Here is a 15,293-nt window from a genome sequence, read left to right on the forward strand (position 1 = left end):
AACTCTATACAATGAATGCGTAATTACATATTATTTTAATATCTATCAAGATTAATAAAATACTAAAACCGTTTAGTGCAATCGATGACTTGCAAAATCTGCCGGCGTATCGACTTCACGGGCGAGATTTATTTCTTGATATGCGACATGATGACGTTTTCTAATCACTTAAGCAATTTGACCGGATACGTTTTGCTTGGCGAACGACCAGTGCGTATCCGTTCGCTCTCAGTACCAGTGCCAAGTTGGTGATTAATCGTCACGCACGAGTTATACCTAGTAATCAATAATAGTATCTAGCTGGACAATTATTATTTGTCGACCGGGTCTAGGCAGGTATTATTAACTCAATCCGAGGACCACGAGATTCCTGTGAAATACGTTGTTTAGCCTCGCGTATCGAAATTAAATTATTTTATTTTATACATACTATGGTACGAATGTATGATAATAATAATATTCTAAAATGTATACAATAGTATTTGTTATCAAAACGTACAACATTTAAATCGGACCATATGGTTTATGCCAGATCAGAACTGGTTCATAAATACCCCCAATGTTATTATCCTGTATTGGTATGTTATGTACAAACAGTAAAAATCTGTATTATATTTTTAGTAAGTATAATATAATAATATATAATAGTAAAGTATGATTATTGATTAGTATGAAGACTCGATCTAGGTTTGCTTAAATTGAGTTACTAATGTATTTTAGGCTCGAATATTTATGGTATTATAATAATTATTATTATGTGAACGTTTTTTATGTAAGTATGATCGTATGATTTAAATAAATAAAATAGTTTATTAAATTTGATACGATTCTTTTAATTTGATCTATCGCATTAAATTCTTTTATAATTAGTATCCAGACTTTTATGTTAAAAAAATTAAAATACAATGCACTATGCAACATTTTTAAATATTAAACTTAAGAGGACGTTATACCCGCGTGTTAATTTTTAAGCGAATTACGAGCATTTTAAAGTTTTAATATTTTACATAACTATAACTCACTTAAAAATTAAGATATCAATAAAAACCTTATAAGATGTCCTAGATAATATTATTACCTTTAAGTTTGATAATAGGTAAATTTATTCTAATATCAAAGCTAACATCACAAGGTTCTGCTGAACGCAAATTTACTATGATCTACATTACTAAGACAGAGACAACACATGCGGGTATAACATCCTCTTAATATAGTGAATTCTTAAAATAGGAAAAATAATATCAATGGTAAGTATTTTTTGACTTTTTCAATTAAATACTATACATTTAACATTTTTATTCTAAACTAATTATAATCAATATTATGAACTATCTACGTTTCTCCGCTGCAATTATTTTCATATCATGGGTTACAAAAAAAGTTATTTTTTAAATTATCTTCTTAAATCATGATTTTTATTATTTCATTATTTATAATTTTAATTTTTCTATTAAATTATTTTATTTTACCAATAGTGATAGAGTAAATTTAATTGTTTTTTACCGAAAACAAAGCGTATTTTGGATACTAAAACAAAAATAAATGAAAGGAAAATCTGGTTTTTCCAATCACATTTTTTCAAATATGACTAATATTGTAATAGAACAATATATAATGTAAAAATAATAATGGCTACCTGACTTTTAACTATGTATATAATATGTCTAGTGAATAAAAAATATAATTGCAAAGCACACTCCGCCAAGGAGGAAGACAGAGTGCCATTTCGGCAAAACCGATTCTAAACGAAATCGAAAGCGACTAATGACTATGGTGTTTATTATAATTTAATACTATATGTAAAGTGTAACATTTTACAAGTGCATATAACATATATTTCTTTAGTATGTTGTTTCAATCGTACGCCGATCGTGATACAATTATAATCAAGATAGTCTTACACTCTTACGAATGTTGTGTCGCCGGAGTCGGCGGTCGTCTGAAAAGCTGTACGCGCACCGGACTGTCAATTCTTTTTTTAACCGATTTTCGATTCCACGGCGGCGGCATCCCAATAAATCATTAACGCGGTGGTTTGTCAAACGCGATTTCGGCGGCCCCGTTCCTCGTGCCCGAGGTCGTAAATACGTCACCGTTTTAGTACGTCTCTATTTACAAATCAGCGGCCCGCAACAACCGGGGTACACAGGTCGTATCTCGTATCAGGGAACGAGGTATTACCATAACGCAAATTCAATAACCCGTAATTATTATTTTGAGCTGGAAACCGCTCGCTGGTACAAGCCATTACGCGGACGTGACGCGATCGTAAATCTATATACGGCACGTATGCATACAGGCGCGTATATACATTACACATATCATACGTATGCTACAGGTACGACGACGAGCCTCGGGAAACTGCGTAGGATTTACGAGCTGCGTGAGTGCCGCCGGAACGAGATTTTTTTGTTGTTTATTACCGTCGACAATTATTATTATTATTAAATGGGCGCGTAACTATAGGTATACACAGCAGAGATCGGACCGTGTATTATACCGACCGGTTTTCGCGCGAATAGCACAGTGAACTATATAATATTATAATACACGTCGAGTTTGTATAATCTATACGCGCTTAATATGAGGAGCTGTAGGTATGTGAAACAGTAATTTGTCGGTGTTTCGGCTGCGGCGACTGCGGTTACTGAAAGTCCTCCGAATGACCGAATCGTTCACGAACTGATCGAACGGAACGTTATATTATTATTATACTATTCCCTGAACTCTCGGGTCCATTTTAATCGTGAACGGCCACAGACACTATCGCCATGATATCACTATAATATAACATAATTAATCACGTTCAAACTGAATTTTAACTTAAATCAAAATAAACGATTGGCTAAACGAAAATACGTAACACTAGTATTGCTCTCTGAATCTTTTGAATATTTTAATAAATATTACTTCTACTTCAACGACTCCGAGCAATTACGTTCGGCTTGAAGCTATCGAGTCTCGATTCGGTTATCTCAGCGGATTCTTAAATCCAAACACGCCCTTTGTCAACTATAGAATCCCTGAGCAAAAACCATTTTTTCTGTTTAGAAGTAATTTACAAATGTCGAGATAAAACAACTCTATAATCGAATTCAGGCGTCTAACATCTCTATCGACTTGGGAATTAAAGCTATTCAGCTTGTTAGGTTAGGTTTAGAGTCAGTGAGAGACGATAGGTTATAAGAGAAGCGGAAATCGATTAGCGTTAGTCTCGAACTAATATACAAATAAGTACATCAAGATCATTAACACTAAAAATATAAAGTGGAAAGGTACATAACATTATGCACATTTTTTAAATCTATATACATTTTAACATTTTTTTTAGGATTTAGGCGTATTTTAAAACTAAATAACTAATTATACATTGTCTAATTTCTCTATTAGTAAAACATGTTCCACCGACTTCTCTTGTATAATTAGCATATTAATTAAAGTACTCATATGCAAATATAGTAGAAACTTAAAACTTACAACAGATAGTATGTACCTACTGTATAACAAATTAAATAAACAACAACTTTTTTATCAACAAAATAAGTATTTGAAATAATTTTTTATTCAAAAGTGTTTAAAAAATATTTTTTTTTGCAGAAATTTAAATGTTTAAATTTATATTACCAGGTCTTATCTAAACATTGATTGAGAGGGAAAATAATTTTAACATATAAAAATGTGTCCACGTCATAGGCGTGTCTATGACCTGCAAAATTTAAAACACTAAATACAATTTCATAATATATTAAAGTTATTTATTTATCTAAAATTAATTTAATTATTATTAGATGATAAAGCTTATTTCGAAATTTGAGAGTCATATTCCCGAACCCTAACCTAGTTGTTTTTTTTCTTTTAGTGGGGGGGGTCTGTAACCTCTTCAGTCACTTCTCAGGATAGGCACTGTTATACATGACCTGGTAATGAGATCTAGACATGTCTATGGTCCATTTTATGATAATATATATTACGATAAAAAATTGTGTTTCATAAAATTGAATTTTCAAATGTAAGTTAATATTCCAATATAAAATACTATTTAAAATATTATTATTAATCTTAAAAAAATGAAAAATAAAAACATAAAATAATAATTTATCTTAAACAAAGTTCCAATTAATGGATTGAGAAAGGCTGATCAATCTTACACTATAAAAAAAAACTTAAGCTACCTATATAAATATTTTATGGTAATTAAAAATTATTGAAAACGTATAACTATTACTACTATTTTAGGATGTTATATTTAGTTGAATACATAGTAGAACTGATTTAAATTCAATTCATGCCTATTATGTCAGTACAACCATTTCATCATCAACTGATTCGTTACAACAAATATTAGTGTAATTTATCAATTTAAGAAAATAAATATAAAATAATTGCAATTATACGATCGTTCCTCAATTCATATATTATCTATATAAAATGTATACTAAATTGTAGTTTATATGTTTTATAACAGACGTAAAATTAGTAAATACTAATACTTAATTTAAATTACTAAGTTTTAATTTGTTAACATTTACTTATAAGAATTTAGTATATAAAAATGTCCTTAATTCTAATAAAATGTATAACAGCCATACAATACAATAATTCTATTGTTTAAAATATTTTACAGGAGATTTTATTTTTCAAAGGAAAGTAATACTTACTAAGAACAATTTTTTATTATAGCTGAACATTATAATACCATTCAAATTTAGAACAAAACAAAGAATCAATGGCTTTACAATGAATTATTTTTTTCGTCCTATACACTGCATTTTTATTGGTAAAAGTGTCATTCTAAAATGTGTGTTGAAAAACATCTGGTATGTGAGCATCAACATTCAATACACAGTTTATTACATTTTTCAAATATAACGTTTTTTATATTTTCTGCACCCTTTTTAGTTTTTAAGGAATGTGTGAAACAATGCTGATAAAACAGCTATATAATAATAATCAAAATACCATAAGTTTTAATAGAACATTTTTGCTACTAATTTTGTTTAAAAACATTTAAGTAAGCTCAAATTATTAAAAATATAAATGTACACACGTTATATTCATATTTATAAACGTTTTTAAGTATATTGCAGTAAACGTGTATAATACGTTTTATATGAATCATTTAACATGATTTTTAATAAAATATAAATTAATATTATTATGGGTAATACATACCGATTACGATTTGTCCAGGATCCATATTTAAATTTCTACTGAACAATTTAATCTTCAATTTGAAGCTTTTTTATTTAAAACCTATAATTATTAATATTTTTTAAATGCATAGCACTATAGTTATTTTATCCACGAGCCGCCACTTACATATTACCGCTTAAACCATAGCCAACGTATGATTATAACGTAATATAAAAGCTGTTATTATTTCACAAATTCACCATTATAAACCAAACCTTATGATTAGAGTTATGATAGTAATAATTTGTTTTTTTTTTTTTTGATTTCTAAGATACACTTCCGAACTATGTTATATAGTATCATATTATACAATGATAATTCCAGTATTTATTGCATACAAATGCAATTGATAATTTAACATAATAATAGTAAATCCGTCACAATATTATATTATTATAAATTATAATAATTAAATCAAAATAAAGGATATAATTATTAAACCACATTATACATGAAATTTATAGAACTACCTCGATTTTAGCAATACTTAAATAAAACATTAAAAATTTGATAAGGTAAAATTGTTGAAATTTTTAATATGCACCAGTAACTAGTGTAGTAGAAGTAGAACGTATTATTTCTTTGTACAAATATATTTTAAGTAATAAAAGATTTAATTTTAATGAATATAATTTGGAAATATATTTAATTATTAATTTTAATTCAAAAAAGTAATACATTCATCTTTTATTTTTAATTAATTTAATTATAGTTAAGAATTTAAAGTCTTTTTATATGACTTTTGTATTTTTATAGTGCAATTTATTATGTATTTTTTGTTATAATTATACTATTTTTGTATATTTTTATAAAATATATCCCCCCAATCGAAAATTCTTGGGGACGCCACTGTATAAAACTATCAAATAAATTTATTTTACAAAAATGGTTAATCGCATAAATTTAATATCCAGTTGCTTTCACTATACATGTGTGAAAGTATCATTCCACAACTACTCTGGGACAGATTTTACGAAAATAATAAAAACCGTTAAATGATATTTTATATGATTAAGTAGTACTATGATTAGTCGTATTATCTCGTCATGTTGTCATTAAATAAAATTTATAGCATATTTAATTTAGTCAATTTTTGATGTTCTCTAGTCTATGACTGACAAATCCGTGGCACGCAAAAAATAAAGATATTAAATTTTATTTTATAATTTCATATTTTATTTTTAACATAATAATAATACTACAATATAAATACTTTTTTTTTATCGTTTACATCTTATAAAAAATTAAATTGAAGGTTTTTTCTTCAACTTATTCATGCGAATAAATCTTTTGGGAAATAAATTTCATCAAATCTGATCTAATAAACCGACTAACTGATGAAAAGTTACGAATTATAAACCAAATATAAAATAACTAGTCATCAAGTGTACAAAAAAAATCACATCTAACAAATTAATAAATACTTAAGTATACTATAGGGTATGTAGGGCACATCATATAGGTGATTTATCGATATAATATTTTTTTCAGTCTTACCTCCTAAATTAGTTCCAATATATGTACAAATTAAGTATACAAAATTTCAAGTCGATCGGTGATGATTAACCCGTGTCCCCCAACCCCTAAAGTTCAAAAACATGTTTTTGTTCAAATAACCACGGTTTTTAAAATCTTTCATTAATTTCTTGTTGTAATTGTTTTTTATAAAAATACAAGTAAGATATTATCTATAGTAAATAAAATTTTCTATAACTTTTATTCTATACAGTTTTTTGATTAACGTAATATACTATACTACTATAGTATATAATGTTAAACACTAGTATTACTTATAAGTTATAAGTTTATAACCTATATTTATTATTTATTAACAAAAAAAAAAAATGAGAATTTATTACAATTTATATACAATTTATATACAATTAAATACAATAAGTAATAAGTATAAAAGGTTATATAATTTTACGAATCGAATAAAGGGGGTCCAGTGATACTACTTCAACTTGAATGGTTTTTTATTAGTACATTTTTTTTAGTTATTTGTTTAAATCACTAATGATAACTAATTATAGTTTAAGTGGCGAAGAATAATTATTTGGCAGAGTAATAGAATTTTCTATATAGGCAAAGCTGTACTGTACTTTTGGGATTACTTTTTTTCGGAGACTCTGTGTAGCTAAGACTATGAATATAATGGGAAAGTTGAATCAAAAGTATTATAACTCAAATAAGATTATAATAACATCTTATTTTAATATAATAGGTATATTATAAGGTACATCATACAATTTTCAGTTCAATATATTTTATATTCGTATATTATTATGTGGCATATAGATGAAAAGTTGTGTAATGCCCAGATTGTTGGAGTAAAATTATTGCAAATACACTTCAATGTCATAGCTGGTAATTTTATGGAAAAAGTTCAAAATAATGAAAAAGGAAAATGTATTACTTGATAAAAATATCTAATAAATTATTTGAAATTATTCGTCAGTAGAAGGTGATTTTATTGGAACTTAATAACATTATATTTATGTATCATTTTAATTATGTTTATTAATAAATAAAAATTGAAATTATCAGACGGGTAGAAGATAATCAAAATCAATAAAATATCCAGTAATTTGCTATTGTGTTGTGTATTATGTATTAAACAAGAAACTTAAACATATCAAAATGGAAAATATAAGAGAACTAATAAATATTTTGTTCTTATTTTCAGTTGCACCACTATAATATGAATATCACATAACAAGTTTGATACAATCATTTACTATTTAGTGACCTGGGTACTCAAGCACTGATACTAGAGAAAACCCTGAAACTTTAAGATAAAGTGAAAAGTTGTCTACTGATGAAATGGTCGAAGTAAATAAAAATTGGAGTGGTGTATTACAAAATCATCTAAATCAAATATGAAAACAATTAAAACCTACTACACACTTTTTATAAACATATATTTACGTACAATAATCGTATGAATATCTGTAAAAACTATAATAAGTATGGCGAACCTGTCACACGTGTATTCTCTTTTAGTCACATGCGTAACTATAAAAAAAAAGATTTTATGTACTTTGTAGGAATTTTTTAGATTTTAACAAAAAAAAAAGGTCATCAAATTTGAAATTAGTCGACACGCAGGTGAAATAAAATTCAACTAAAAAATTTTATTTGACACATGGGTACAAAAAAGGTACACCATTTGCACTTTAGCTACATAATAGGTGATCCAGGTACTCACTACTATTACTTATTCATTTATTTTACTGATGGAGTTACTAAACAGAGCACGAAAAAGGTATCTAGTTTTCACAAAGAACTTGAGAACGGTTTTAACAATTTCAAAAAAAATACTAGCTATGAAATCGTATATCTTTAGTATTTTTGTTATTTCATTTTTAGAGTTATAGAGAGTTTTGTTCACATAAACCAATTTTGCTTTACATTCCGTACATTATGTAAAAACTAATATTCAAGGTAAAAATGTTTGTTATTGAATAAAATATACCTATTAAAGAAATAATTGAACTATATATTTTGTTTGTATAAATATTAAAAAAAACAATCGACATCTTTAGTGCCGTAACAAAAATATGTAGAAATCATTGAATTTAGTCGATCAGAATCAATCTTCAAATATACCTGTATGGACAACTGTAGTTTTGTTTTTATTATGTTTATTATGTACATTAACAATGAGTTTTAATCATTTTTTTTTCAAATTTTAGATTACATTATTATTATTTTAAGATAACTGTGTGCTGAAAAGATGTGTCTCACTGGTTCGCAAAATCGAATTCAAACGATACACTTTGCCGTTACTTGATGAATTCAAACTAAATTAAATAATAATATATTAGATCATTCAACACCAAACACGAAAACTGGTACCACGAACGTATGCAAACAAGCTTATTGGCGAAGGTGCAAAACCGTTTGAAATCAATTATCAACGCAGAAACACATATATTGTACGCTGTTTCGCATTTATATTGTACTATCTCTAAATCCTGTACAGTATACGAAGTTTCACGCGTGAAAAATTAAATAATGTCACTTAAATGTAATCTACACATATTTTTAACACTTTCATTTGCTTGGTTTTGACCAAATATAAAATACAGGTTTAAAATTATATACAATTATAAGAAATATTTTATTTTATTGAACCAATGGCATTATGGCAACTCTATACAAACCAAAAAAATATTTGTTTTTCTGTTTTTCGTAAACCAACAAATCCCCTATGCAAGCCCCTCTTTAAAATTCAAAATTTAAAAATTGTGTTCGATGTACCAACACAATATACACATCCTTAGGTATGCTGGTGTACGATTTTTAAGAGCCATGAATATTATAGGCTTCACCGAAAATTCTGGTAGTAGCAATCATATTCTGGTAATCATTATAAATTGTTTTTTTAAGTGTGGTGGCTTTGGGTCGCTCTCTCACACACACACACGTATGTGCATATACACGTTGCCTCTTATTAATATAAATATTAGGTACCTTAACCGACGCTAACAGACTCATCGACGCGTCGTTTGAAACCGTCGATACTTTATGGACATTGCTGTAATTACATTGCATCATTGATATAGCACTGAAATTCTTATATTTTGTATAATATGATATGTAGATAGAAACATTAGAAACTTCTTTGGCGGAACTTCGTCAGCCGTAGGTATGTGCACGATAGACGCATCAGACACCACTGTTACACGCACTCGTGGAGGACGATAGTACAATTATTATTACGGAACGGGACGACGTGACACACGCGGATAGAAACGACGTAGATGACCGCGTTTTCCTTATTTTGACAGACCGACCAACGGAAATCATCGTGGTTACTCGCTCACGAGTATTATATACCATGTTCATACGACGTTTAGGTACCGTGGTCACCGAAAATAATTTATAAGCTCACTGACCATATTGTATGGTTTAAGTCATTCGCCGTCGTCGGTTGGAAAAGGGTACTACAGGTAACCGCCGACCGTTTTTCCACGTCCGACGCGTCGCACTAATGACTGTGGGCCAGTTGAAAATATTAAATTTCATACGGTTTACGTTTGATTGCAAGCGGGTAACCGAGATAATTTCCGCGTAGTCGATCCGAGTAAAAAGCGATCACCGCAGTTATTTTTTTCGCGTATACACAAACGCAATCACTGTAGTTTAAGCATTTAAGTGGCATGCAAGTAATAAAGTTTTCACGCCACTTATCAATCAATATTAGACTTCTCTAGTAAGAAACCATTAAGATTTTCTATATTTAAGTAAGTAACTAAAAAAATAATTTTAATAATCCTTAAATACTGTTAACAAAATATAATTCGAATTTTTGTATTTGCGAGAAAGTATTAAAATATAAGTAGATACAGAGTATATTAAGACTATTATTATGTTTTCTCCGACTATGGGTGCACAAATCTTGTTTTATTCGTATTTCTATTAAAAAGTAAAGCCTGTTGCACCAAGCTACGACTGTACCTTCATTTAAACTACCTTCCTCTACCAGCAATAAACATTTGTTTTATACGTCGTAACTCGTTTCGCGTTTGAAAACCTTTTTGGGGTTAAATGATATTATGCCAGTTCTCGATAGTAAATAGCACAACTCTCTTCTGTAACTGTCATATTAATAATTATGAGATTTCGATTTTTCTCTTTACGCTGAAATACTATAACATGGGTACAAAAATGCATTAATAAACCTATTCAATTAAAAACTCATAACATTCATAAATGTTTTAATTACACTTATAAAAAATATTTAATACTCAATTAAAATCGATTTGTTAACTTCATAATTTATTCATCCAATATTCAATGTAATTTAGCATATTTTACTATTATTTTAAATTTTTAAAACTATAAAAATTCTATTACTCAGTAATAAGTTATAGACATGGAGTTAATCGAAAATAATATCATAATCTTTAAACTATTTATAAAGCATCGTATACCTCCAATTACGCAAGTACCACTTACATTTTATATAAACTTTAAATTTATTTGTAAGTAATACAATTATTGAACATAATTAATTTTTCTAAATTGTGCTAAAATCAATCTCATTTATGATTATTTTATAAACTCTAATTACATCATGAATTTAAATAATCTTATTTATTCTTTTCAAGCCGCTTACATATTTCAATTATGTATTTAAATACTATCTAGTTGAACTCTGGAACTCAAAAATATATTATATTATACATGTTTAATTAAAATTTCAAATATGTATTGTTTAATATTACAGTAAGAACTATAAATTGAAAAATACTAAGTAATAGTATAAGCTCCTCGTAAAATCTTTATATAGTGTCTTGCGCTTATACGTGTATCAATATTTTCAATATCTACGGTCTTATGTTACACTCTTAACTTATAAATTAAACAGTTCTATTGTATAATAAAATTAAATTATCGTTGATATACCATAAAAATAAAATTTATTAGACAATCGATGCTTTAATAAATTAATCTAATTCTCATTTAGACCACCATTTCAGTATAAGTATTTAGTAATAAAGTAAATAAATACGATCATAATGTGTATTGTGTATAGCTGAGCGTTTCGACGAACTAATCTAACAATAAAACATATTTTGTTTCTTACCCACATATTCGAATACTGTTGGACCAATTTTATCCAAAGACAAAAAAATAACATTTATCATTTATTACATTATTATACTCGTATAATACTTTCAACTGGCCAAATTGTTTTTTTTTTTAAACTTATTACACACATAATGTTCGGTCGGTTGCAACTTTGCAAGGTATATCTTATTGATATAATATTATTATTATATCTAAGGCTGTTGCCCACAAACGCGAAATATGACCTAAATGCGACCCAAAAGCGCATAAAAAAATATCCCATAAACGCAAAAAATTACCTTTTTCAACAACTCATAAGCGCAAATAAATTTTACAAAACTAAAATGTATTTTATTAAAATAATAGTCATTATTAATTTTGAATAAATGAATTAATTAAATAAGATATAGTATTTAATGAAATATAATAATAATTTTCAAGAATACAAATAAACAATACTATAATACAGTATAGTAATTATAAATCCCGAGAATATTTGCAGAACCATTGCTGCAGATTAAATAAATCATTCGTTACGTCGCGGAATGCACGATAGTACTCATCGTGGCGGGTAGGCACATAGTATCGCTGACATGTTAACATAATATGTGACTTTCAAGGGGTGTGGAGAGCCACATGGATAAGCGAAGAATCGCATACAGTATAATGAATAATGATAATTTACTTCGCGCACACTCGCACGACAACACGTACGCGCGTTTAATATTATCTGGTGTCTGTATTGAAGTCCTTAAAAACGGTCCGTTGGCAATCCCCTTAACTTTGAGTTACGCGTATACATAAATCATAAATGAACATATGGGAGTATATTATAAGGTACCTTACTTCGCGGTGATTAATAGTTCCGTTTAGTATGATGTTTTGACATTCGGTAAATATTTTTGATCTTCAAGTTGAAAGAATATTATTTTATGAGTTACGACAAGCATATTATAACTCGTTATTGTCGTGATAACACGCCAGTGCGTCTTTCTGTTGTTGGAAAACTTTATTCCGAGCAGGTATCATAACCATATCATAAATTACATTTATTTCGGAAAGGTGCTTCTGCTACATGCCGTCTCTATTGCATTTTGTAGTAAATATTAAGAACGTCCGCACGTAGGTATAACAAAAACTTTGTAGATGTGTTTCAAAGTTACAATACCTACTAACGACTAACGAGTGATAATAATTTTCTTACGCACTAGTTCTCTTTAAGTGGCAATTGGTGTCTATGTAATGTCGAAGCTGCAATAATCTATACTGTAAACTCGTGTACTAAACTTCCAAGTTACTTACTTTTACAAACACAAATTCAATGGAATCGAAATTGATTTTTTTAAATTCTACATTAATAGTTCTGATATCGACATGAAGATGTCGACTAATGAAAGTTAGCAAGTGTTTACAATTAATCGATATGACGATAGCAATTTAGTAGATAAAATAATGTCGGCCTCTAGGTAGAAGACTTGCGGGAGTTAAGCTCTCCTTTAGTAATAATTTTAGTCCGAGAAGTGTGTTCCATCTACATTTATAATTTATAAAAACTGTGAAACCCTCCAAAACAACATATTAAAAATATATGGCGACATTTATACTGCAATTATTAAAATTTATAACGACTGCGGAGGTAACTGCTAATAGAATCCAATGAGCTATTTAATATACCAGTACAAAAAACTATATACCTTGACTAGAAAATTTAAATTGATAAAAAAAAAATAATAAACAGTGAAAGAAAATCAACCGTAACATGTTATTGCGCTTGTGGCTACTTAGAAACCAATAGTAACGCAAAAACGAGGTGTGTGGCACACGCATAAGATCGATTCAATGCGTATTCTGTCGCTCGGGGAGTCGTCTCTGGAGAAATATGGTATGTGTTTTATTTCTAAACCATTACGATAAAGGAACCTGTAATAACACGATTAATAAAATTAAAAAAATAATAATAATAAAAACGATAAATATTAACAACCAATTAACAGTGTCAGTGTAAAATATGTTTATTTCGGCGGATACTAAATTATATGGATGCCTACGTTGCTCACTAGACTAGTGGTCATCATTCAGTTTTTTTTTATTTTTTTTTTTTTTTTTACCAATCTAACAACCTATTTACTACAACTATACACTCCAATGTGGGAATCAAACACGTTAATAGTGAATACTTTATATCACTTTTACACAAATCTATTTTACTTTTACTGTAATATTTGCAATACTAAATTAATTAATTATCTACAGAAACACAAAAACGCCAAACAAATCGACCAAAACCACTGTGAGAGTTATTGTTGTAAACAAGTTTTTTTAAATGTACAATAAACTAAATGCACGCATGCTAGTAACCGTGTTTTTATTTTCTCTTTTTGTATAGACGTATGGTATTAAAATTCAAAAACAAATTCAATGAATTTACTACACTAGTAGTGAACTCGAATAAAGACTATTTGTCATTATAATGCTAGCCTAGAATCATCAATTTTTTCTAAATTTTCTAATAACTAAATAATAATATTTTATTATAATATTTTTTTTTTGAGGCCAAAGGCAGTAAAATCTAAAATCTTGTTATAACCATTTCTCGCCGCACTAAACACTATATTTGATGCATGCTTTATAATATTATTTTATAATTATATATACCTATTACCTAGTTATAACATATTGATTGCAGGTGTTTTCAACATAAAAAAAAAATAGATCTGAAGCCACAGCAAATCATTAACTATGCATATTACATATTAAGATTTAAATTTGAAATATTAGATTATATTTTTAAACGAATAACCTGTATTTTTTATAATAAAGAAAATATATTTATTGAAACTATTTCGAACAATCTTAATTACTAAATATTTATATGGAGCTATCAAAAATAAATGTTCAAAAAATACATGAAATGTTATAAGATTCATACAAGAACAAGACCATAAAGATTCTACCATTTATTTTAATACGAATTTCTGAGCATCACATATATTTTGTAAGTGCCAATAACTAATAAGTATAAATTTTATGTTTGATTAACGATGTGAATTATATTCAAATAATTATATTTAAATCTGAACAACTAAAACGTAAAATTCCAATGTCAATTCGTTTTTTTTTGTAAATATTCTTTAATATTGTTTGTTATGATTCAAGTTTATTGTAGTATAAACTATAGTTACTGAATCAAGAATAAATCTACTATAATTATATCTTACCTAAAACATTATTATGTATGAATACATATATACATGATACATTATGTATCTACTTAAAAAGTGAATTAAATTTAACATAAAACTATTATTTACGAATAATCGTGTAATTATATATTATTATATCTCGCTAAATAATATTGGTAACTGAAACATATTATTGAACATAATATATAGTTAGATGCGACTGATATTTAAAATAATAACTCTTTTTTCTTTACTTTTTATGACATTTGTAAGACCTTATTACATGTTATGTGATTTCTAGAAAGTAATTACCGCACTATATTATGTTTATATCACTAT

The sequence above is a fragment of the Rhopalosiphum padi genome, chromosome 2 (assembly GCF_020882245.1).
Source record: "Rhopalosiphum padi isolate XX-2018 chromosome 2, ASM2088224v1, whole genome shotgun sequence".
Classification (NCBI taxonomy): Eukaryota; Metazoa; Arthropoda; class Insecta; order Hemiptera; family Aphididae; genus Rhopalosiphum; species Rhopalosiphum padi.